Below are 27778 nucleotides of genomic sequence, written 5' to 3' on the forward strand. Positions count from 1 at the left end.
TATAAAGATTGCATCGCCATAATTTGGTATATTAGAAATGAAGATATAATTTGGTATTTGTTTAGTAACTCACTAATCCAGTAAGAAGGGACTTGTTGGGTAATGAAATTGGGCCTTGTCTGTAGAAAATTATTAGTCCTGGATTGCTGGATCCAGAGGTCTAACCTTCACTTCAATAAGGCAGCTCAAAACTCACACACTCCTCCTTCCCTCTAATAATCACATTTGACAGCTCGTAATGTAATCTACCACAAAGAAACTGGGGTGGTTTGCTGAGCACACAATACTAATCCCAATACCCATAAACACTGGACTAACTTCTAACCTTGGGTTCTGAAGCATCGTGCTGACCAGTCCAATACTTCAATGCCTCTACAGGGTAGTATGCGCTATATTAATTCAATTGCAATGTAATCCTAAACAAATGTTCAACCACACAGAACAAGCACAAAAAAGCTATCACAAACACATTCCATTGACTTTACGCACTGCAAATAAACCAGTCACCGACAAAGGGGGGGGTCTTCAAACTTTCAGCAGCCTGAGACAGAACTGTCTCTAGATAATATCTGATCATTAGAAAATGTTTTTGAGTTCTCACTTTGTTTATTCACCCAAGGAGGAAATCGTCCATCATTACAGAAATGGCGACCATGAATCTAACACAATCTTGCCCTTTCTATGTACATTTTATCCCATATTATCTCCCAAATTATAATCTATGTTATCTTGGAAATGTAAAACATCTGTTTTTATCTCCTTCACTAGCTGCTCTGGGGTGTGTATGTTCACTTTCTGTAACAGATTTGTGGTACCTTGTAAAGTGGATTCTCTTTACTTTGGTACTTAGTATCCTAGACCAACCATGTTTTTTGCATCTTCTTAAATTCACGAAATTGAGGGAAGTACGAATGTGGAAAGGAAGGTTGCTCCAATGATATGAAGCTATATTTGAAAAAGCTCTGCCACCAAATCTGGCAGTACGAATGTGTGGTGTCTGCAGAAAGGCTTTTTTTGAAGATTTTAGCTGTCTGAAAGGCAGATAGTAGCTCAGTTTTAAACGTGGGTAAGTGGGCTGAGACTGATACAGTGCCATGTATGTGAAGCAATAGAGTCAAAAGAATTGCCAGTTCCTTATGGGCAGCCAGTGCAGTTGTTTTAGGTTGAGAGCCGAGGATGACAGAGCTGGCAGACTGCAAATCAACATGGAACGATGTATTCTGCGTGACCTGTAGATTAGCAAGTAAGGTGTCATAAACTGTGACCAGCAAAGCATTCCCATAATCGATATGGCTAATTATAAGCGATTGGACAAGGGTTTTCTTGTAGCTGGAGGGTAACAAAGGAAAACCTTTTTTTAGCAGTCTCACTGTGGGTAAAACAGGTGCCACATGTGGCATTGACCTGGTCTCTCATAGACAATGTCTTATCAAATTTCACTCTTAAGTTTCGCAGGGGCGGCTGGTGCATAGGGGCAAGATGGGCGTCGCCCTACCACCCTGAGGGATTCATAAAATGTGAGTTGGAACATTGAACAGCAAGCAATAAAGTTTGCTGGCTGCTCGGTAAATAAACATGTGCAAATACATTTTTTTTTTTAGGGGTTGGGGGAGGATGGTCCTTGGCTCTGCTGCGCATGCTTTTTTGGCTGGGCGAAGATTTCTTCGACCTGGAGCCAGGAAGCAGGGCAGTGATGACACACAGGTGGGCAGGATCTGTGTCTCACTGCCAGGATAGCATTTGATTTTGGGCGTTCTTCGTAAAGCCCAGGGAGGAGTCAGAAGCTCCCCATTCACTCCAATGGCAGGGGGCAGGACAGTCCGGCTTGAGAATGTAGAAGGGGGGTGTGGCAGTGCCTCTGCCTCTTCCACGACGAGACCGAGCAACAGTTGCTTAATATAAAGTGATTGGTGTGCTGGGGTCTGTGGGAGGAGTCTAAATCCAGAATTTTCCAGTCCTGCAGTCACGAGGAGCCCAGCTCGAGATGATCGTTCAGCGTCCAGCGAAGGTGACAAATGTTAGGTAAGCGCGCTGGGGCACTTTTGTATTGTATTTATCTAAGTTACCCGGGTCTTCTGTGCACTTATTGTTTGCTTTTGACGTTATTGTGGCGCTCTGCCGACAGCGTCCTCTGACGGCAGCGCTAGGGTTTCGGCCTCGTGCCTGGCGGCAAGAGGGTAGTACTGTGAGATCCTCCAGAAGGTTTGGTCATTACTGTGCAGCCGGACTCAGAGAGCATAAAAGTCAGAAACACAGGCCTCACGTATCGCAGCACAGGGGTCACATATACCCACTCCAGTGTCTCTCAAATCGCCTGGGCAGTGCAGTCTTGACAGGAAGATGCAGCTTGGGCTTGCATGCCTCACGCCGTCCAGTTGGCACAAGTATTGGGTGCCTCACCTCGCACACTGCACTTGTAGCATGCAGCACCAGGTCAGAACTCCACTCCGGATCCCGTGTCTTTGCGGAGAGTGGTGATTCCGATCGGCGCTTAAATGTCCGTCTGGGCCTGGAAGGCAGATCCCCGGCCTCGCATGTCACACTGCAGGCGGTGCTGCAGCCCTGCAGCCGATCGCCACCCTCGCGGCAAAAAAGCAGCAGCATGCCCAGCATCGCTGGTCTCTCATCCTCTGCCGGGTCCGGTCACGGCAAATTCGGACCCCCCTCGGTAGCTGCATAATCAGCTCCGCAAGTGCCTTTGTCTATGTTTGGGCTACGGGGCCCTTGCAGTGAGTGCTCCGCTCTTGCCCGGGATGCGCACAAGCATGTTTTATTTGTATTTGTTCCTGCCTGGGGGGCGAAAGCTAGCCTTTGCTCTCTCTGAAACCAAGGATCTGTGTTTTATTCTAACAAACCTGAATCTGCTGCAGGCTGATTCTGGGCCGAGCATGTCTCATCTCACCTCCTGCCTACCCCTCCTTCCCTGGAAGGAACATGCATTTGAAAGTTGTACGAGATGCAGGTATTCATTTTTGCTGCCAAATAACGTTGTTACTTGGTAAATAGAGGTGATTAAAGGAGCCCAACATTAGTAAGATATATTAAAAAGCCTTTTTAAAAGTAAGGAAGGAAAACTTCGAAACATCCCATAAAAATTGTTGGAAATCCTTACTACAGTGACAAGGGCCTGAAAGTATAGTTAGTTTTTACGGCTGATTGGAATACATGGTGCATTTTTATTCTTGCAGTACTGCGCCATTGATTGCAGTGATAAGCGGAGTGTGTTTAAGGAGCCCTCATAGGGAATGAATGATGGCCGAGAACCAGGGAGAGGACGGGTAAGTGAACTTTTTTTTTTAACTGCCTCTTTCCTCCCTCCCCGTCCCACTACCACCTCCTGAGAGCAGCTGACCCCTGCGTACTGCATTCAATATTTTGTTCATTTGAAAGCGCTCTGGTTTTCTGTCAGAGGATTCAATATGCCTTAAGGTGATGTGCAAAAACTACAGACAGGTGTAGGTCAGCCTCACAATGTCCTCTATTTAATTGGAAGCAATCTATACCGCACAGCGAGTGTTGAAGAGAGGAAAAGTGGTAAAAGCACCGTAGACAGTTTTCTGTAAAGCAGTTATGTTCTGCATTTAGTATTGTCTTCACATCGGAAAAGGTAAAAAAAGAAATCACTGTCTAAAGTACTGGGGCATGGTTAGGAAAACTCACGTGTGTAATGGCTACAGATCTGCTTTTCTCAAAGCTTGCTTTCTTGCACCTTGATCCAGAAAAGATTAAAAATAAACAATGTGTTAACTGTGTGCGCTCGCAGTTGTGTGGTGTATAGGTGTGTGCTTAGCTACTGTTGGTGCTGAAGGGTCCGCTGAACCCATACAATGCTGTTTTTACCACCCCACAACAGTCAAGGGGACCATCTCCTTGCTGCCCCCATGTACCCATAGCATCCTTGCTACACTACTACGTGCATGGGAACATTTGTGTGTTTCAGGAAAATCGTCAGTGAACAGATGTCTTCTGGTTTTTAAAAGCTACAAAGCCTGTTCGTATAAAAAAAAAGGTATTATCTGAAAAGAAGACTCTAAGCAGGAAATCATTCTACCGATTCACTACAGTTCCCATGATTGAAATGCCCCAAGCTAATAAAAATGAAATGGGAGTGACCTGCCACTGGAATTGCAGCTCACTCAGTAGTAAAACACGTTAGAGCCCCCTCCTGATGTGATGAAATGCAAGTTGTCTACCGCTCCAGTGTGCAGTTTTAGTTTTAGCCCTGGTCACTGAAAGTGAGTTGAATTTTCTGATCATCTAATACTTTAAATGCCCAGCTTCACTCAATTTCAGAGAACCCCCTAGCAGTGCCCTCCCCTCTGTACCCTCTCCCTGCATTCACTTGCAAATTGTGTGTGTGTATGTGTGTGTGAGTGACAGAGAGAGACAATCAGGCTTGCTCGCCACCGGGTCCCAAATATTTGCGCCCTACCACTTTCAAATGTCACCAGCCGCCACTGCTCACCATTACCTTGGGGGGGGCTGTCTAAGGTCATAGGGCCACCAATCAGCTGGCCAAAGCTCATGTGCTTTACCAAACAGCACAATGTTTGATTTCTCGCTATTTAGTTGGAGACAGTTATTGATCATGCAACTAGCGATTTCCCTCATTCAGTGCGCTAATTGGTTTTGAAGGAGATGAGAAGAAAAACTGAATCTCCTGCAAGATAAATCATTTGCAAAACAAAGTAGACAGTCGATGTTTGATTCTCTTCGGGTATGGCAAAATGAAGCTAAGCGAAGGCACATGCGAGTGGAAAAAGAGGCCCGGAAAGGGAAGATGCAGACAGTGATACAGCGAGCAGTAGTGTACGACAAAGTGAAAATACACAAAAGCATTGAATGCGCTGATAGGAAGTTTTGATTGCAATGTGACAAATCGTATGTCACCCGAGAAGAGGGCGATACATTTGTGGAGGAGCAATTAGACTCTCGACCTCTGTCTCCCTATGCCCCTCAAAGAATATACCCTGTTGTCTCAACGCCTCCGTCTTTTGCCCCTCCTGTTTCCACCACAGGTTCTTCTGCCCCTGACCCGGCTGCTTTGCTATGGCGCCTCCTGCCTTTTCTGTAGCTTCACATGCTACAGATGCCATAACTGCAATTCTCCCTGCTACGCCTATTGCTTCCACTTATGCTCTGTTAATGCTCATGCCTGCCCCTTCCTCTATATTGTCTTCCTCAAATGTCTCTTACCCGACAGTGCTGAATATTGGGACTCCGGTGCATGGGCCATATGAGGGTAATAGGGCAGCAGCTCGAGAACAAATGGGGTTGGGGTTGGTGTTGATTCGATCTGATGTGGGGAATGAGGAGAAAAAGATGGTGGCTGATCAGGCTGCACTGTGGGCACGGAGTACGATTTACAGCGTGGAGGATGCGTGGAGTATGGTGAAAGATTATGAGCCGTTTGTACAGCAGCATGCCCTCAAGCATATGTCAGCCACATTAATAGGGTTGTGGGAACAGTGTTTTAATGGTGTTACACCTCAGATAATTTATAACATCCGGGACCATGTGTATGCTGCTGACATGGCTCCTAGTGACGTTTCTAGTAATGTTGCCACACTGATTGGTTATGGATGTAGGTTACAACAGAAAACACTACCAACTGGGTCCCAGTTTCCGATGAGGGAAGTACATCCTATTTTTCACCCTGAGATACCGGAGCTACGCAATCAGCAGAATGCTGGTGTCAGGTAGAGAGTAGATGCCCACGTTCAAGAACAATGGGTTTACACTCCATGGAAAAGGAATGAGGTTTTATCTTTTAAGAGTCAGTTGCCGGTTCCTAGAAAAAATCCGACTGCATATTACAAAGAATTGACAGAGGCTGCCTCGTCGACAGTGATGACGTTTGCAGATGTTGAGATGTTTTTTGGCTTGTTGCTACCAGTGGATATTTGGAGGCAGGTGTATACACAGGACCATGTGGTGGAATTGGTTGGCACTTGGGACGAGGTCAGGGCATGGGATAAAGAGAGGAAGCCTGGTGAGAAGCCTAGGGCTGAGATACTAGCTTTGCCAAGTCGCATTATTACCTATATGCACTCCCTCATCCCACCTAGACGGATAGATTGGGACAAACTAGCAGTGTGTTGCCAGAAGAAAGATGAAAGTGTGTCTGATTTCTTCACTAGGTTTGAAGGTGTGTTTTTGGATTCCAGCAGGCAGGATTTGTCAATGGAGGGAGGTGTCAAACTGTTTGTCAACAGGTTTGTCACGAACTTGCTTCTCAAGATCACGACTCGATTACAGGCTTCGGAGAGCACATGGACTACCTCCTCCCCTTCAATTATATTAAGTATGGCACAATATTATGAGTATAGGGAAAATGAAGAGAAGGAGAAGATGGAGAAGAAAAATAAGGAGTTGAAGAAGAAAGTGTTGATGCAGCAGGCAGCTAGGGGGAACGGCAGAGGACGTGGTTTCGGTTTGGCTCAACAGTTGCCCCACACTAGCAGGAATAGTGCACCTGTGGGGCCGAGTCAATGTGCGTATTGTAAAAAGGAGCGGCATTATTTCTACATCTGGCACATCACGCACATAAAGTGTCCCTTTCAAAATTCCAATATTGTCGACAAGAGGTCACCTACTTAGGTCACCTACTGTCGAAGGAGGGAAGGAGACTAACATCTGTGCTCATTGGTGCCATTGTAAGAATGCCCATCCCTAAGACTCAGAGGGATGTGCGTGCTTTCATAGGCATACCCTCGTGTTGTCGCCACTTGATCCCTAACTAGTCCCTACTAATGAAGCCGCTGCTACAACTAACCACTAAAGACAGTTATTGATCATGCAACTAGCGATTTCCCTCATTCAGTGCGCTAATTGGTTTTGCAGGAGATGAGAAGAAAAACGGAATCTCCCGCAAGATAAATCATTTGCAAAACAAAGTAGACAGTCGATGTTTGATTCTCTTCGGGTATGGCAAAATGAAGCTAAGCGAAGGCACATGCGAGTGGAAAAAGAGGCCCGGAAAGGGAAGATGCAGACAGTGATACAGCGAGCAGTAGTGTACGACAAAGTGAAAATAGACAAAAGCATTGAATGTGCTGATAGGAAGTTTTGATTGCAATGTGACAAATCGTATGTCACCCGAGAAGAGGGCGATACATTTGTGGAGGAGCAATTAGACTCTCGACCTCTGTCTCCCTATGCCCCTCAAAGAATATACCCTGTTGTCTCAACGCCTCCGTCTTTTGCCCCTCCTGTTTCCACCACAGGTTCTTCTGCCCCTGACCCGGCTGCTTTGCTATGGCGCCTCCTGCCTTTTCTGTAGCTTCACATGCTACAGATGCCATAACTGCAATTCTCCCTGCTACGCCTATTGCTTCCACTTATGCTCTGTTAATGCTCATGCCTGCCCCTTCATCTATTGTGTCTTCCTCAAATGTCTCTTACCCGACAGTGCTGAATATTGGGACTCCGGTGCATGGGCCATATGAGGGTAATAGGGCAGCAGCTCGAGAACAAATGGGGTTGGGGTTGGTGTTGATTCGATCTGATGTGGGGAATGAGGAGAAAAAGATGGTGGCTGATCAGGCTGCACTGTGGGCACGGAGTACGATTTACAGCGTGGAGGATGCGTGGAGTATGGTGAAAGATTATGAGCCGTTTGTACAGCAGCATGCCCTCAAGCATATGTCAGCCACATTAATAGGGTTGTGGGAACAGTGTTTTAATGGTGTTACACCTCAGATAATTTATAACATCCGGGACCATGTGTATGCTGCTGACATGGCTCCTAGTGACGTTTCTAGTAATGTTGCCACACTGATTGGTTATGGATGTAGGTTACAACAGAAAACACTACCAACTGGGTCCCAGTTTCCGATGAGGGAAGTACATCCTATTTTTCACCCTGAGATACCGGAGCTACTCAATCAGCAGAATGCTGGTGTCAGGTAGAGAGTAGATGCCCACGTTCAAGAACAATGGGTTTACACTCCATGGAAAAGGAGTGAGGTTTTATCTTTTAAGAGTCAGTTGCCGGTTCCTAGAAAAAATCTGACTGCATATTACAAAGAATTGACAGAGGCTGCCTCGTCGACAGCGATGACGTTTGCAGATGTTGAGATGTTTTTTGGCTTGTTGCTACCAGTGGATATTTGGAGGCAGGTGTATACACAGGACCATGTGGTGGAATTGGTTGGCACTTGGGACGAGGTCAGGGCATGGGATAAAGAGAGGAAGCCTGGTGAGAAGCCTAGGGCTGAGATACTAGCTTTGCCAAGTCGCATTATTACCTATATGCACTCCCTCATCCCACCTAGACGGATAGATTGGGACAAACTAGCAGTGTGTTGCCAGAAGAAAGATGAAAGTGTGTCTGATTTCTTTACTAGGTTTGAAGGTGTGTTTTTGGATTTCAGCAGGCAGGATTTGTCAATGGAGGGAGGTGTCAAACTGTTTGTCAACAGGTTTGTCACGAACTTGCTTCTCGAGATCACGACTCGATTACAGGCTTCGGAGAGCACATGGACTACCTCCTCCCCTTCAATTATATTAAGTATGGCACAATATTATGAGCATGGGGAAAATGAAGAGAAGGAGAAGATGGAGAAGAAAAATAAGGAGTTGAAGAAGAAAGTGTTGATGCAGCAGGCAGCTAGGGGGAACGGCAGAGGACGTGGTTTCGGTTTGGCTCAACAGTTGCCCCACACTAGCAGGAATAGTGCACCTGTGGGGCCGAGTCAATGTGCGTATTGTAAAAAGGAGCGGCATTGGCTAAGTGAGTGCCCAGAATTGTTGCAGAAAGTTGTGGCCCCCAGGGGTCGGGGTCCCAGAGGATGGGGTCATAGTGGAAGTAGTCGTGATGGGGTCCAGGCAGATGAGTCTCTGCAGGGTCATTCTGATCAGAACTATTTTGATGACCTTCGAGCAAGGTAGTACTATCACGATGATTATGACATGGATGAGGTGACAGGGATGTCTTACAGTTAGGACAGCCTGGGACAGGGTGAGGGACCAGTTGAGATACCTGTAGATCAGTGTGGTCCTGATGTCATAGTGGATTTGTATGGCTTGGAGAGAAATATTTTGGTGGATACAGGTACAATGAGTCATTAACTGGACCCTGGGGCAGCTCTGTCTGGCCAAACTAATGTTTTGGTAGGTTTTTCATGCATAACGGTTGTGAGACCCATTTTCAAACCCCTTGCATTGACTATTGGCCCTTTTACCATAGATTCGTCCTTTTTACTGACAACAATTGTGGAGAGAATTTAATGGGACTAGATCTGTTGAAGAAGTTGCACACTACGATTTTTTGCTCCCCAGATGATGTCTATATGACAAAAGGACCAAATGTGACTAGTATCAAACAGTTTTTTTCCAAAGAGGCACCTCTCCCCGCCGACCCTGACCTCACCGCCCTTCTGACAATGATTCCCTACACTGCAAAATTATTTTCTTTGATTGATTTGAAAAACGCTTTCTTTAGCATCCCTATTCACCCAGACAGCCGGCATCTTTTTGGGTTCACTCTGGCCGGTAGAAGCTTCTGATTCTGTTGCGCTCCTCAGGGGTATACTGAAAGTCCTAGTATATATAGTCAAGCTCTAAAAAGCCAATTGGATTTCCTCACACTTCCCTCAGGTAAAGTATTGCTCCAGTTCATCGATGACCTACTGATAGCTTCTGACACAGAAGAAGGTTGCAAAGACACAACGGTTAAACTATTTCTACATCTGGCACATCACGCACATAAAGTGTCCCTTTAAAAATTCCAATATTGTCGACAAGAGGTCACCTACTTAGGTCACCTACTGTCGAAGGAGGGAAGGAGACTAACATCTGTGCTCATTGGTGCCATTGTAAGAATGCCCATCCCTAAGACTCAGAGGGATGTGCGTGCTTTCATAGGCATAACCTCGTGTTGTCGCCACTTGATCCCTAACTAGTCCCTACTAATGAAGCCGCTGCTACAACTAACCACTAAAGATGTGCATAAACCCTTGCCCTGGATGCCTGAATGCCAACAAGATTTTGAGCAATTGAAAGTTGCGCTTTACTCCGCACCTGTGCTTGGCACTCCCGACTATACCAAGCTGTTCGTGTTGTATGTACACGAGACGGCTGGTTGTGCGCTTTCTGTCCTAACACAGGCCTTTGGAGGTAAGCAGAGGCTGTGTTCTTATTTTTCTGCCCGGCTTGGCAACGTCGCGAGAGCCCTCCCGAGCTGTCCAAGAGTGGTAGCGGCCGTGGCCATCTCTATCCAACAATCGGCAGAACTCCTCCTTGATACCGATCTCACAGTTATGGTACATCATGCTGTGGACACACTTTTGAACAAAACAAAGACACAGCACCTTACCAGTGCGCGTCTGACTGGTTATGGACTGACCCTCTTTGCGCCATATGTCACTATAAAACGATGTGCCACTCTGAACCCAGCCACGTTACTACCCCTCCCTTTTGAAAGTGAGGATGGCGATATACATGATTGTATTTTTCAAACAAGAAGGAAACAAAGAGACGGGTAGACCTGACTGATGTTACCTTATCAGACCCACAAGGGGAACTATATGTCAATGTCTCCTGTTTTAAATGACCAGATGGCACCAGCACCGCAGTGTACGCTATTACCACACTGCGTGCTGTAGTTGAGACATCACGAGATCCTTATCAATAGGCCCAAGCTGCAGAGCTAGTTGCTCTCCTACAAGCATGCAAGTTAAGTGAGGGACTGGCTGTCAATATTTATACTGACAGCCAGTATGCCTTCGGGGTAGCCCATAACTTTGGGCGACTCTGGGCGGAGAGGGAAATCTTGACCTCGCATGGATTAAAAATCTAGAATAGCTCACTGATACACCGGCTTATGTCAGCTTTGACACTTCGCATAAAGCAATAGTGAAGTGCAGTGCCCACAAGGCAGTTACTGATGATGTGGGAAGGGAAAATGAATTTGCGGATCAGACAGCTAAGGAGGCAGCCCATCTAAAATGAAAAGAATATTTGTAGCAGGTTCTGCTAGATGGGTACCCAACAATGCGATGTTTGAGGATACATTGGAGATTGTTAAAGAAATCCAGAGTGAGGCAACAATTGAGGAGTTAGCAATATGGCAGGAGAGAACAGGATGTTTAAGATAATGATGATGGTTGTTGGACTGACAAGTCAGAGAAACAGAGATCGATGCCACCAGACGCATACGTACTCCCTGTAGTCACCATGGCGCATGGGCCAGCCCACATTAGTGTGAAGGGAATATGTAAATTGTTAGATCCTGTATGGCAGAACGATAACATCCCTAAAGTAGCTGCTCACCTGGTGAAGTATTGCATGGTCTGTATGATACACAACCCTGGAAAAGGTACCCCTACACCTTCTGGTAATTTTGCACCACCTTCCTTCCCTTTCAAGATTCTCCAGATGAATTTCATCGAAATGGAAGGAGTCAACATTTTAAAGTATGTGTTAGTGGTTGTTTGTGCATTCAGTAAATGGATTGAGGCTTACCCCACTAAAGAGAACACAGCCATAGCATGGACGAAGGCCCTTTTAAAAGAGTTCTTCCCGAGCTTCGGTTTGCCCCGTTAAATTTGGAGTGACAACGGAAGTCACTTCAACTCAAAGGTTATTCAGTTAGTGTGCGACAGCTTGCACATTAGACAGAAGTTTCACGCAGCAAACCACCCCCAGTCGGCAGGTTTAGTTGAGAAGTACAATGGTACTTTCAAACTGAAGCTGGTGAAAATCAAAGAAAGCAAAACCAAAGGGGATGATGGACGGAGTGTTGAACAATGCAAGCACTCACCCCCAGTCAACTGATCTGGGTTTAATCCAACATCATTCTTTAGCTCACTCCGCCACCCCAGTTCAGACATGGCCGCATGCAAATCAGTCTGACCCTGTGCCTCATGGGAACAGTCCAGCCTGAACTGCCAAGCCATATCTTCCCTGGACCGGAAACAAGCATCCTGGGACCGGTTTCGGGTTCATAACCCTCCTCAACCAGGCTATCTTGAATCCAGTGGCAAAGTGAGCACAGAAATGCAATGGCCAGATGCATTACCCCTAGCTCTGTTGTCCACAAGAGCGACAGCCCACTCTAGAACAGGATTGTCACCATATGAGGTTGTTTTTGGCCATCTCCCAAATGTCTGGGGTGTCCCTCGGCCTCACCATTTCTTAGAGATAGAATACCTTTACTTGTGGACTATTTGTGTGAGTTGACAAACAATTTGCTTTCTATTCATCAACAGATCCACGAGGCTCTGCCGCCTATACCTGAGAGGCCAGGCCACAGCATTCGGTCCGGCGACTACATCTTAGTCCAAAACTACCAGAGGAGAGGGAGTTTGGAGCCACACTGGAAAGGACCTTTGCAGGTCTTCCTTGCCACCCGGACGGCAGTGAAGGTGGAAGTACAGAAACACTGGATCTACTCATCTCATTGGCAGAGAGTCCCACTACCACTCCCCAATGACCATGGGTCCTGGATGGAGTAGGGGACCACGAGACAGAGAAGGTGCTGTGCTTTGTTCCTTTTTATGATGCTCGGCTGAATTAGGTGCAAACGGAGGAGGAGAACGACACTGATTTGCATGAGACAGTCCCCCCAGAAGTAAGGGCTGCCCATGATCCTCCACCATTTGGCCCGCAGGAGCTCCAGTCTCAGGACCTCGCTACCCCTGAGTTCAAGATCCTTTTCCATGATGACACGGTGCCCGGAGTGGCTAGGTACAGTTTGTGCCGCCGACTAGTAGGATGGACTTCATGGATGAAGAATAGTGTGTATGTACCTTGTCTGCGGTACAACAGATAGATCAGGGAAAAGGAGATTGGTGCATTGTCCAAGACACTGGACAGGATAAGTTGAGGGTGCCTTCCCAGGAGGGAGAGTGCCCTATCCTGAGCGAAGTGGATTTTTCTTCAAGGAAGGGCTGTGATTGTGCAGCTCCACCATGAAGTACTCAATAGTACCACCACAGATGAACAATAGGAGCCAACCAGCGGGGCTCGGAAGGCCGCTGGAATTGTGCCTCTTTTCTCTGTTTATTACCTTTTGGCTCCATTGTATGACCTTCTCTTTGGTAGTCTGATATATAAATATATATATAAAAAAAATAATAATGTACCCATTTGGCCTCCTCATTATGGATGAAGAATAACCCGTAGCAGCCCCACATTTTGAGCACTGTGGTCCTGGCTGGTCTAGATGGTCTACTAAAAGCAAGAATGTCTTTATCATACTTGTTCTGATATTTTTGCTAACTGCATTTGGAGTTATGTGGTTCCTGGAAGAGAAATATCCTGTGCATTCGTTGATTGGTACTACACCTGTTTCCCTTAACATGTATTTGTCGCTTTGGCCCCTCATAAGGAAAGGCACAGACAAACGTATGTTGATAATGATTTCTTGCAGATGCTCCATCAGGCACACCATACGTCCAATATTACTAATTGTTGGGTTTGCAGCTTACTCCCTTCTGTGAATCACAATAATGATTTATTGATGTCCCTACCCATCTCTTATTTAGGAAGTTGTGAAGCCTGGTTTCAGCTATTTACCATGGTGTATATCTATTACCATACTGATGCAATGAATATAATGTATGATGATTATGAGACGGTGCTAAAATACATAGTGTACATCAGGGGTTTACTCCGGGAGAACAAGGGGCCCCTGATACTTTGCATCCGGATGCTTGCATGAATGTTTTTGAAGCCAAAAAGAATGTCACACGGCTCCAGAATGAAATAATGGATTTTCTCGATTGCAATGTTACTGAATATTTTAGGTCTTTTCAGAAGCATAATATTACTCAGGACAGAGCAGTGCCAGTGCCCATAGTCAATACAATGGTGAGTTTTTGTGTCCAAGGTTTCGGGAGTGTTAAAGTGGGAGAGAGCATTTGCAACTATATCAATGACTTGAACACGACTGGTCTGGGGTATGTTATGTCTCTTTCCTCCTACCCCCGGTATACATAGCCCCATCCACTTACCATAGAGATCATCGATTACAGTGTAGGGAAGTCAGCCTATCCCGAGTTAGACGGGTTATCAACACAGAAGATATAGATCAGACAGACACTACCATGCAGCAGTTCACTGATGCTATGAAGGGTATTCTGCCTTTCTGGGGTCCCATGTCCAATAGCCTTAACATTCGCCGACTCACAAAGGTTGTAGAGGGAGTTATCAACACCACAGCTGGAATACTGACTAACATTACAGCTGAGCTTCAAGCTACGAGACTTGTTGCCTTCAAAACTGGATGGTTTTAGACGTCATGCTTGCTGATTGGAGTGGTGCCTGTCGCATCATCAGAAGTAGCTGCTGCGTGTACATACCGGACCATGCTCCAAATGTCTATGCAGCAATACAAAAGTTACACCTACTTGCGTCTGATATTCACCAACAGAATGGTACCTGGTCCCTTTCTGGTACGTTCTGGGGTTTGATATCCTCGTGCAGTTGGAAAATACTCCTTTTCCTAGTGGCCATTGCGGGTGTCATTTTCACTTGTTGCCTGTGTATTAATTGTCTCCCTGCCTGTTGTACATCTTGTGTTAGCAAGTTAACACCTCTACCTAAGGCCCCAGGGCATGACACTAAGCCCTCAGCTATGATGATGCAAGCTATCCATGATTTAATGAGCATTGATGAGGGCATTTTCGAATATTAATATGTATGTGTATTGCCTTACCTTAATGATTTTCTCATTATGCTAGAATATACAAAATTGTTAGCAAATGCTAAAAGGAGGGTCTGTTGGACTGCAAATGCGTCTAGTCGACTAATTCTAGCACTGTGCAAGTTAAGTTAGCATTTGTGGCACCATTTTGTCTTTAGCCGCCATTTTGTACTGTGATCGACAGTAAGACTCTGCTTCATTAACTGTCTGCATCTGCAAAAAAAAGGCAGTTTCGAGTTATTTCCCTGTATCGTATTCAAGGTTGAATCCTAATTTACTAATGAATGGTTTATTCCGCCATCGCATGCCTGACCTCTCTCGTATCCCTGCTTCAACGTTGGAGAGCGGTGAGCTAGAGCAAGACAACCTTGAGAATGTGATAAGATGTACCTGTTTCGCAGGTGGTAGCTCATCTCTCTGTACCTCCTTTGTTCACCCAAGCCTAGGCTGGAAAATTCCAGAGTGGGCATGGTTTTAGGGGTGTTGGTAATGTACATTATGGTGCCGATTCCAATCCTGTAAAACCCGGCTACGAATCGTAGTACGGAGCGTATTCTCCGTACGACTCGTACCCGGGAAATCCACTGTACAATCCAGCAAGTACGATTCAGAGCGTGTGTACGGCCCGTACCACGCGCACTCCTATGGCACCACTACTATAGTGATACGGGCCGTACACACGCTCTCAGAGCGTGTGTACGGGCCGTAGCACGCGTACTCCTACGGCACCACTACTATAGTGATACGGACCGTACCCACACATTCATAGCGTGGGTACAGGCCGTATCACTATTGGATTGGGGCCGTAGGGGTACGCGTGGTACGGACCATACACACCCTATGAATGCGGGGGTACGGTCCGTATCAAACGTACCCCTACGGCACCAGTACATTTGGGATACAAGGTGTACACACGCCACGAATGTTGGCTTACGGCCTGGTGCAGCATATTACCTTTATATTGGTGTGTGTGTAGGCCCAGGACAGCAGTGTACTGCACCAAGGGGGTGGGTGGGTGGGTGGCTGAATAGGATTCCCAGCAGTGGACAGACATGTGAGGGGTGGGTGCAGAGGACTCCCAGCAGTGGACAGACATATGTGGGTGGGTGCAGAGGACTCCTAGCAGTGGACAGAGACATGGGGGTGGGTGCATATCACTACCAGCAGTGGACAGAGACATGGGGGTGGGTGCATATCACTCCCAGCAGTGGACAGACATGTGAGGGGTTGGTGCAGAGGAATACCAGCAGTTGACAGACATGTGAGGGGTGGGTGTATATGACTACCAGCAGTGGCCAGAGACATGGGTGTGGGTGCATATCACTACCAGCAGTGGACAGACATGTGAGGGGTGGCTGCAGAGGACTCCCAGCAGTGGACAGACATATGTGTGTGGGTGCAGAGGAATACCAGCAGTGGACAGAGACATGGTGGTGGGTGCATATCACTACCAGCAGTGGGCAGACATGTGAGGGGTGGGTGTAAATGACTACCAGCAGTGGCCTGCAATATGAGGGGTGGGTGCAGAGGACTCCCAGCAGTGGACAGACATGTGAGGGGTGGGTGCAGAGGACTCCCAGCAGTGGACAGAGACATGGGGGTGGGTGCATATCACTCCCAGCAGTGGACAGAGACATGGGGGTGGGTGCATATCACTCCCAGCAGTGGACAAACATGTGAGGGGTGGGTGCAGAGGAATACCAGCAGTGGACAGAGACATGGCGGTGGGTGCATATCACTACCAGCAGTGGACAGACATGTGAGGGGTGGGTGTATATGGCTCACAGCAGTGGCCTGCAATATGAGGGGTGGGTGCAGAGGACTCCCAGCAGTGGACAGAGACATGGGGGTGGGTGCATATCACTCCCAGCAGTGGACAGACATGTGAGGGGTGGGTGCAGAGGAATATCAGCAGTGGACAGAGACATGGTGGTGGGTGCATATCACTACCAGCAGTGGACAGACATATGAGGGGTGGGTAAAAATGACTACCAGCAGTGGCCTGCAATATGAAGGGTGGGTGCAGAGGACTCCCAGCAGTGGACAGACATGTGAGGGGTGGGTGTATATGACTCCCAGCAGTGGACTGCAATATGAGGGGTGGGTGCAGAGGAATACCAGCAGTGGACAGAGACATTGTGGTGGGTGCATATCACACCCAGCAGTGGACAGACATATGAGGGGTGGGTAAAAATGACTACCAGCAGTGGACTGCAATATGAGGGGTGGGTGCAGAGGAATACCAACAGTGGACAGAGACATGGTGGTGGGTGCATATCACTACCAGCAGTGGACAGACATGTGAGGGGTGGTTGTAAATGACTACCAGCAGTGGCCTGCAATATGAGGGGTGGGTGCAGAGGACTCCCAGCAGTGGACAGACATGTGAGGGGTGGGTGCAGAGGACTCCCAGCAGTGGACAGAGACATGGGGGTGGGTGCATATCACTACCAGCAGTGGACAGACATGTGAGGGGTGGGTGTATATGACTCCCAGCAGTGGCCTGCAATATGAGGAGTGGGTGTAGAGGACTCCCAGCAGTGGACAGAGACATGGGAGTGGGTGCATATCACTCCCAGCAGTGGACAGAGAAATGGGGGTGGGTGCATATCACTCCCAGCAGTGGACAGACATATGTGGGTGGGTGCAGAGGACTCCCAGCAGTGGACAGAGACATGGGGGTGGGTGCATATCACTACCAGCAGTGGACAGAGACATGGGGGTGGGTGCATATCACTCCCAGCAGTGGACAGACATGTGAGGGGTGAGTGTATATGACTCCCAGCAGTGGCCTGCAATATGAGGGGTGGGTGCAGAGGACGCCCAGCAGTGGACAGAGACATGGGGGTGGGTGCATATCACTCCCAGCAGTGGACAGACATGTGAGGGGTGGGTGCAGAGGAATACCAGCAGTAGACAGAGACATGGGGGTGGGTGCATATCACTCCCAGCAGTGGACAGACATGTGAGGGGTGAGTGTATATGACTCCCAGCAGTGGCCTGCAATATGAGGGGTGGGTGCAGAGGACGCCCAGCAGTGGACAGAGACATGGGGGTGGGTGCATATCACTCCCAGCAGTGGACAGACATGTGAGGGGTAGGTGCAGGGGAATACCAGCAGTGGACAGAGACATGGTGGTGGTGGGTGCATATCACTACCAGCAGTGGACAGACATGTGAGGGGTGAGCGTATATGACTCCCAGCAGTGGCCTGCAATATGAGGGGTGGGTGCAGAGGACGCCCAGCAGTGGACAGAGACATGGGGGTGGGTGCATATCACTCCCAGCAGTGGACAGACATGTGAGGGGTGGTTGTATATGACTCCCAGCAGTGGCCTGCAATATGAGGGGTGGGTGCAGAGGAGTCCCAGCAGTGGACAGAGACATGGGGGTGGGTGCATATCACTCCCAGCAGTGGACAGACATATGAGGGGTGGGTATAAATGACTACCAGCAGTGGCCTGCAATATGAAGGGTGGGTGCAGAGGACTCCCAGCAGTGGAGAGACATGTGAGGGGTGGGTGCATATGACTACCAGCAATGGCTAGAGACATGGGTGTGGATGCATATCACTACCAGCAGTGGACAGACATGTGAGGGGTGGCTGCAGAGGACTCCCAGCAGTGGACAGACATATGTGTGTGGGTGCAGAGGAATACTAACAGTGGACAGAGACATGGTGGTGGGTGCATATCACTACCAGCAGTGGACAGACATGTGAGGGGTGGGTGTAAATGACTACCAGCAGTGGCCTGCAATATGAGGGGTGGGTGCAGAGGACTCCCAGCAGTGGACAGACATGTGAGGGGTGGGTGCAGAGGACTCCCAGCTGTGGACAGAGACATGGGGGTGGGTGCATATCACTACCAGCAGTGGACAGACATGTGAGGGGTGGGTGTATATGACTCCCAGCTGTGGCCTGCAATATGATGGGTGGGTGTAGAGGACTCCCAGCAGTGGACAGAGACATGGGAGTGGGTGCATATCACTCCCAGCAGTGGACAGAGACATGGGGGTGGGTGCATATCACTCCCAGCAATGGACAGACATATGTGGGTGGGTGCAGAGGACTCCCAGCAGTGGACAGAGACATGGGGGTGGGTGCATATCACTCCCAGCAGTGGACAGACATGTTAGGGGTGGGTGCAGAGGAATACCAGCAGTGGACAGAGACTTGGTGTTGGGTGCATATCACTACCAGCAGTGGACAGACATGTGAGGGGTGAGTGTATATGACTCCCAGCAGTGGCCTGCAATATGAGGGGTGGGTGCAGAGGACGCCCAGCAGTGGACAGAGACATGGGGGTGGGTGCATATTACTCCCAGCAGTGGACAGACATGTGAGGGGTGGGTGTAAATGACTACCAGCAGTGGCCTGCAATATGAGGGGTGGGTGCGAGGACTCCCAGCAGTGGACAGAGACATGGGGGTGGGTGCATATCACTACCAGGAGTGGACAGAGACATGGGGGTGGGTGCATATCACTCCCAGCAGTGGACAGAAATATGTGGGTGGTTGCATATCACTCCCAGCAGTGGACAGACATGTGAGGGGTGGGTGCAGAGGAATACCAGCAGTGGACAGAAACATGGTGGTGGGTACATATCACTCCTAGCAGTAGACAGACATGTGAGGGGTGTGTGTATATGACTCCCAGCAGTGGCCTGCAATATGAGGGGTGGGTGCAAAGGACTCCCAGCAGTGGACAGACATGTGAGGGGTGGGTGCAGAGGACTCCCAGCAGTGAACAGAGACATGGGGTGGGTGCATATCACTACCAGCAGTGGACAGACATGTGAGGGGTGGGTGTATATGACTCCCAGCAGTGGCCTGCATTATGAGGGGTGGGTGCAGAGGACTCCCAGCAGTGGACAGACATGTGAGGGGTGGGTGCAAAGGAATACCAGCAGTGGATAGAGATATGAGGGGTGGCTGAAGAGGACTCCCAGCAGTGGACAGAGACATGGGGAGGTGTACATCATTATCAGATGACCACAATTCCATGGGTGTATGTACGCATCCCTAACTTTGGACTATGATGATAGTGCCATAGCAACACATCACTGACAGCAGTGTCCCACTCCCAGGAGGATGGATGTCTTTCCCCCACTTCATGACACCACATGTGGGTGTGAGGACAAATAACACATGCATACCCACCCCTGGCGGATGGAAGGAATAGGGTGGAGTTCCCAGAGATACAATGCCCACAATTGTCAGGTGCCCAAATACCCTGCAGAACAAGTACCATATGTGTGCTAGGCCGGGATTACACACATGCATAGTGCTGAAAAGGGAGAATTTCTCCATGAAGGCATTTCAACATACTCAATACACAAGTACAGTGACTAGCAAGGATGGCACAGACGATGCAGCCGGAGACATTGCTGAGCAGGCATGGCCATAGTTGAAGGGATCCGTCACCAACAAAGGAAATGTAGACACAGGTCAGCCCAACAATTGTGCAACTCTTTGCAGGGAAGATGTCAGGTGCCACAGAGGAAGGAACACTCCTTGGGACAATGTCTCAAAACCAAAATAACACACACTACCAATGATTCTTTGCAGAGACCTTGTGATGGCACGCAGATACCATGGTCAACCTCATGACCATCAGACTAGAATATTTCTCAGAACCATAACACATTACCACAACACCAACTCCTGAAGCCTCAGCACCAACATCAATACCTGAAATGCAATAGTGTTCAAAGTAAAAATAAAATGCTTTATTCAGCATAAAAAAGTATTAAATTACACTATATACAAAGGCCAATGGCCAGTCCATAATAAAAGTCCTTGGGGGGACACATGGGCACGCGTCTCCCCTAGCTTGCCTGCACAGTGGAACCCTCAGGTTCGTCGACCGGGGGGGGGGGGGCATCATGTGGGGAAGGACCAGGCACCGCAGGGACAGGAGGGGGAAGGGTAGGTGTGGTGGGTGCAGGGGTGGACGTCTCCACCACAGGGGGTTGGGCAGCACCAAAGGTGGTGGTGAGCTCGTCGCTGCACACCGCAGCAAGGACGACCATGCTAACCCCTGCACCCGAGGATTGCCCAGGGTCAAGGGAGAGTGTGGTGGGCGAGGTATGGGGCCCAGCGCTCATGGGGGAGGGGGTTGAGGTGGTGGGGGACTCAACTCCCCTGCCTGGGGACTTCCTCGCCCGCTTGGGGGGTGGTGGCTCAGCGGGACCGAGGTCCAGCTCAGCAAGAAACAGCTGCTGGGGTGACCATTTTGCATGGGAGCCAAGGGGAGTGCTTTTGGAGGGACTGGGTTGTGAGGCCTGCGGACTCAGACTGTGGCTGGGTGTATGTCTTTTTGCCCCAGACCCAGTGGGTGTGCCTACATCCCCCTGAGTGTGCGTGCCAGGAGGTGTGCGCTTGCCCTTACTTGGTGGTGTGCTGCCTGTGTCTGGTGGGGTGCATGCTTGGGAATGTCTGGGTGTGCATGGGACAGGTATGGGAGAGGGAAGTGTGGATGGGGCTTAGGTAGGGGGGGACGAAGCGCTGCAGGAGAGTCACTGTTGCCATCAGGGAAGAGTCCATGGACCACAGAATCCTGCGTTGGTCAGACATCGTTGCTGACATGCCCTCTATGAACGACACCATCTGTGTCAGCAGTGTGGTGTGGCCATGGAGGACATTCAGCACCGATGCCTGTCCAACCTGCAACTGCCGCAGTATGTCCACAGACTCTTCACTGAGGACAGCAGGGGTGACAGGGGCAGGGGGTGCAGTGCCTGGCACGAAGGAGACATGGTGGGGCTCTGCACAGACAGAAGGGACCGGAGCAACTGGGAGGGCGGTGATGGGACTGGAGGAGGCGGGGACAGATGTTGGGCTGCTGCCAGGTGTTGTAGCAGCCTCCGCCCCCTCGATGAGGTCAGCCTCGGACCCGTCTGCGTCGTAGTTGGGCTCACCACCAGACAGGTCCTCCGACTGACTCCCCTCGCCCTCCATGCCACTGGCTCCCGCAGACTCGCCAGCACTGGTGGCACTGGTGCTGGGTCCCTCCTCCAGGTCCTTGCAGGTGTCTCCCTCGGTTTCCAATGATGATGCTGTGGGCAAGGTGAAGATACAGAAAAACATCAATCACCTGTATACATCTGACACATGAGTACAAAAACAACAAGGTCACAGTGCATATCAGGCAATGCATCATGAGTAACAGCTAGATTACTCCGCACATATGTAAGCCCTGTACTCCCCAGTTGGTAGACCCACCATGCCACTTGGACACAAGGAAAAATAGGACACACCAGCCCAAAACCTGAATGAGAAATACACTGAGAAGCTAGTGTCTGGGAACAGGTGAGCACAGCAATACAATGAAGTCATGCCACCTCTTGTTTACCCTGAAAGAAACAGTAGTGGTGCACCCAAGGCAAACTACCAGACCTCAATACTAAAGGTGTCCCCACACTCAGAGACCTGTAAGTACTTTGGAACACAAAACGAAAAGATTTTGGTCCCTTGGGAATCACAATACTTTACACACTCGACATGTTTGGAATGTGGGAATGTGCTATTTTGTGAACAAAACACACATGTGCCTGTATAAAAGATGTCTCCCAAGGAGGTGCACACAAAACTACATTTACCCAGTCATTGAAGAAGCTGGCAGCCTTATTTAAAGAAGCCACTGTCAGAAATGGTGTTGCAGAAAATACATATACATGGGCCCACGGAGGTCTTGATGACTTGACACTCGTAAGTTGGTATCACCAACAACCAAGGACTTACCCAAATTCCAGAACACTGTGGGAACATGTATATGTATAATCTGAAAAACAGGCTTATTAGAACAGGGTCTTCTTTTAAAATGTGCCAGTGTGTTCCCTGAAAGTGTAAAGGTGGTTTGTTGTGCACTTCCTTGGGAGACATCTGTCATGCAGGCACATTATTGTTCTTAACAACAAAACATCAAACTAAAGCATTTAAAACATGAAGACCTGTTGACAAGTGTTGTGAGTGCCAAGGTACAATACTTTTTGACTAACAACTTGAATTATGTCAGTTGTCACATGGCCATCCATTACCTGATGACACAGTTGGCAACACATCTGACCCACTGCCTGTCATGTGGAGTGGCACACATGTCCAAACCCAGGACAATGCATAAGCTACTGGGCCTGCAATTGTGTTGTAAAAAGGCATACCTGCACTGAGGAGACACCCTCATGGCAAGCCAGAATGTCCACACAGATGTCAGCACACAAAGACCAAACTACGTAGCATCTGGACCACACACTGGTGCAAAAAATGTATGAGCAGGAATCATGTATTTAAACAATTGACACATGCTGCAAAGCACAAACATTAAACCCTGCACAACATCACTGGGTCACTGCACGTTGAGTCTCTGTCCAGCCAATTATCACACACAGGTCAGACCTGGCAAGGAGACATAAGGTTTGGCCATGTAGGCCTCGCCCGCACAAACCCCCCATACCTGAGACAATGTGATTGAGACAGATCAAGAAGTGACACCTCTTAATCAGGGTTAAAAAAAATGTGCAGCCAGAATTCCCAAATGTACTCAACATCACCTTGTGAGGCTGGCAGCACATATTTGTGACAAACAACCATCAACAGATAGTTGTGAATAGACACACAGGCACTGCCCAGTGTGAGTATGCACAAGCCAAATGGGGTCTCCCTGTCCAGTGGACACATGTAGCACACTTTGGATAAATACAAATGAGGCCAGGGAACAATGCCACAGAGGCCAACCTATGCTGAACACACAGAGAATGGGCACAGTGTTGGATGACACACATGATTACGAGGCAAGGGTGTCTCAGGTGACTGTAGTGGGCACACTGCTCCTTGTTCCTGGAATGATCTGACTGTAACATGAGCAACCATCCTGGCACTATGCATATCTCCCACTCATGCACATCATGTCTGAGGCCACAACATTGGTCATGCATGCTGCAAGTGTGTTCATTTGAAACCTCACACTCCTATGTTGAGACTCATCATCAGTGCCAACAAATATGGACCCCCAACAGAGTGAACAGGACAGGGCACAGGCAAGGTACCAACACAGGTCACAGACCACCCTCCCACATGATGCAGAAAGCAATGTGTACTTGGATTAACTGGCAGCCTAGATGACCATGTGCAATTGTGATTACACACAGACCAGGGGACACATGTCAAGGAGGGGAAGGGATGAATAAGAGCACCGGTTGACTTTGGGGAACAGAATATGCACTGCACATATAAACCCTGGCAGTGTATCCAGGCTACAGAGCACTTCCAAAAGCTGGTGACACACAACACAACACACAGACATGTACCTACCCCCTCCTTGCTGCAGTCTCTCCTGTAACTGCCTATCCAGGTCAGGGAAGACCATCGCCAGGACACGCGTCATGTGGGGGGTCAGGAGTTGGCGGCCGCCGTGGGGGCTTGGAGGTGAGAGCTCCAGCTGGACCCAGGCGATCCGCCGGGTCCAGCACCGGATGTCCTGCCACCGTTTTCGGACTTGGGCTAGGCGCCGACTGCGATCCCCCGCTGATCTCACGGCCCTAACGTTCTCCTTCCAGATCCCCCCTTCTCGTAGGCAGTTACCTGTGAGGATGACAAAGTGAGACAACATCACTACACCTGCTCCATGTCACAGAGACACACATTTGAACATCTTTGATATGTTGAACAGGGCATAGGATGCTGCCAAGGAATTGCATCTTTCTCATATAGACATTGGCCTCTGTGGAAGCCCCAATGCACTACATGGCATTGAAAGTACACAGGTGGCAGGAGGGGTGCGACACACTCCCTGATCATGGCACACACTGTGCATCACATGCAACACCAGGCTGATGGACAGCACCTCAAAGCAGTTACATGCCCCAGGCCTCTGACGCAACCTCAGCAGAGTACACAGACACACACAGGCACAGATCAATCAACTGCCATTGGCAACAGCGGATACAAACCTTACTCTGCACATGTGCCACTTGCCTGTGGGGTGTCACAGGTGTCGGGCTAGCTCAGCAAGTCAGACACACAGCACGGCTTACTTCTCACATCAGATGGGTAGAGCTGTTGCCTCCTCCATGCAGCTGTGGTGCAACACTTCACATAGACACTCACCCACATGACAAGGAACATTCACACACATCAATGTCCAGGAGGGCGTACACATCACTTGGACACTCTCACCACAGGTCACTCAACTCATAAACATCTGTGGGTACAGTCACCTGTCACACCGGGGGGACCACTGAATCACCTCAGGACAATAGCCAAAAAATGCCACCAAGGATTTGCCAGGCTGAATGTGTCATGCACTATGCAGTGAATGTCACAATAAGCACAATGCAAGTGAGGAGTGCACACAGGAACTACATCATGCTCTGCATGAGAGACATAAGCCTTCCCCCCCGGGACCCACTCTGAACAACATTGCATGTCTGTCACACCTGGACACAATGCCAGAAGTGACAGTCCCAAAAAAGGTGCACAGTCAAAGGTAGTGGAGTCAGCACTCACCTGCTCCCCTGGTCTCCCATACAGCTTGGGGTACTGTGGGAGGAGGACATCCAGCAATGCCTCATTCTCCTCAAGTGTGAATGGCTGGGCCCTCTCCACAGCCAGCGACATGGTGCCAGAGGAAGCAGAGACAGCAGCAGTGTGGTCGACAGGAAATTTCTGCAGGCAAGTGCCCTCTCATGGGTTCTGGCTGACTTATATCTGTCTTGCTGGGGGCTTTCATTTACAGGAGTACAGAGTGATTGGTCAGACTCATTTGCCTCCTACGTTTCCTCCAATCCCTTTAAACATACACCAATGACACAAATTTGCATGGTTCAAATTTTGAGCATCATAGCAAGGCAAACACCACTTTGCAACATTGTAATTTTTAGGCCAACTGACTTTTCAAGCCCACCTGATGGCCACATTGCAACTGTAATCTCTGTATCCATGACAACCAGCATGCATTTTGGGCCTAATACTTGTCCCCTATGTAATTTTTTAATCCAAAAAACATGTACGGTGCGTTTCACACGTACCTGTACACGTACGGCACCACTACAATAGTGATACGCACCATACTCACACATCCATAGTGTGGGTACAGTCCGTATCACTATAGTAGTGGGGCCGTAGGGGTACGCGTGGTACGGACCGTACACACGCTCTGAGAGCGTGTGTACGGTCCGTACCACGCGTACTCCTACGGCACCACTACTATAGTGATACGGACCGTACACATGCTCTCAGAGCATGTGTACGGTCCGTACCACGCGTACTCCTGCAACACCACTACTATAGTGATACGGACCGTACACACGCTCTCGGAGCGTGTGTACGGTCCGTACCACGTGTACTCCTATGGCACCACTACTATAGTGATACAGACCGTACACACGCTCTCAGAGCGTGTGTACGGTCTGTACCACGCGTACTCCTACGGCACCACTACTATAGGGATACGGACCGCACACACTCTCTCAGAGCGTGTGTACGGGCCATACCACGCGTACTCCTATGGCCCCACTACAACAGTGATACGGACCGTACCCATGCTATGGATGTATGAGTACCGTGCGTATCACTAATGTAGTGGTGCCATAGGGGTACGCATGGTATGGACCATACACACACTCTGAGAGCGTGTGTACGGTCCGTACCATGCGTACTCCTATGGCACCACTACTATAGTGATACGGACCATACACACTCTCTGAGAGCGTGCGTACGGTCCGTACCATGCGTTCTCCTACGGCACCACTACTATAGTGATACAGACCGTACACACGCTCTGAGAGCGTGTGTACGGTCCGTACCACGCGTACTCCTACGGCACCACTACTATAGTGATGCGGACCGTACACACGCTCTGAGAGCGTGTGTACGGTCCGTACCACACGTACTCCTACGGTACCACTACTATAGTGATACGGGCCGTACACACGCTCTGAGAGCGTGTGTACGGGCCGTACCACGCGTACTCCTACGTCACCACTACTATAGTGATACGGGCCGTACACACGCTCTCAGAGCGTGTGTATGGGACGTACCACGCGTACTCCTACGGCACCACTACTATAGTGATACGGACCGGACACGTGCTCTCAGAGCGTGTGTACGGTCCGTACCACGCGTACTCCTGCGGCACCACTACTATAGTGATACGGACCGTACACACACTCTCAGAGCTTGTGTACGGTGCATACTACGTGTACTCCTACGGCACCACTACTATAGTGATGCGGACCGTAAACACGGTCTGAGAGCGAGTGTACGGTCCGTACCACGCGTACTCCTACGGCACAACTACTATAGTGATACGGGCCGTACCACGCGTACTCCTACGTCACCACTACTATAGTGATACGGGCCGTACACACGCTCTCAGAGCATGTGTACGGGACGTACCACGCGGACTCCTAGGGCACCACTACTATAGTGATACGGACCGTACACATGCTCTCAGAGCGTGTGTACGGTCCGTACCACGCGTACTCCTGCGGCACCACTACTATAGTGATACGGACCGTACACACGCTCTCAGAGCGTGTGTACGGTCCGTACCACGTGTACTCCTACGGCACCACTACTATAGTGATGCGGGCCGTAAACACGGCCTGAGAGCGTGTGTACGGTCCGTACCACGCGTACTCCTATGGCACAACTACTATAGTGATACGGGCCGTACACATGCTCTCAGAGCATGTGTACGGGACGTACCCTGCGTACTCCTACGGCACCACTACTATAGTGATATGGACCGTACACATGCTCTCAGAGCGTGTGTACGGTCCGTACCATGCATACTCCTGCGGCACCACTACTATAGTGATAAGGACCATACACACGCTCTCAGAGCGTGTGTACGGTCCGTACCACGTGTACTACTACGGCACCACTACTATAGTGATACGGACCGTACACACGCTCTCAGAGCGTGTGTACGGTCTGTACCACGCGTACTCCTACGGCACCACTACTATAGTGATACGGACCGTACACACTCTCTCAAAGCGTGTGTACGGGCCTTACCACACGTACTCCTATGGCCCCACTACAATAGTGATACGGACCGTACCCACGCTATGGATGTATGAGTACGGTGCGTATCACTATTGTAGTGGTGCCATAGGGGTACGCGTG

General features: G+C 49.3%; 1 protein-coding gene and 1 long non-coding RNA gene across 5 annotated transcripts in view; one reads left to right on the plus strand and one right to left on the minus strand.

The window, feature by feature from the left end:
- Positions 1-27778, minus strand: part of LOC146812892 (alpha-2-macroglobulin-like protein 1) — a 262454-nt gene that overhangs the window by 130935 nt on the left and 103741 nt on the right. The gene's annotated exons all lie outside the window — the stretch shown is intronic.
- Positions 1967-13037, plus strand: LOC146812893 (uncharacterized). Its single transcript, XR_014965990.1, has 3 exons — positions 1967-2022; positions 3189-3278; positions 12213-13037. It is a non-coding gene; the product is annotated as an uncharacterized LOC146812893 (long non-coding RNA).

The sequence above is a fragment of the Triturus cristatus genome, chromosome 7 (genome assembly GCF_964204655.1).
Source record: "Triturus cristatus chromosome 7, aTriCri1.1, whole genome shotgun sequence".
Taxonomy (NCBI): domain Eukaryota; kingdom Metazoa; phylum Chordata; class Amphibia; order Caudata; family Salamandridae; genus Triturus; species Triturus cristatus.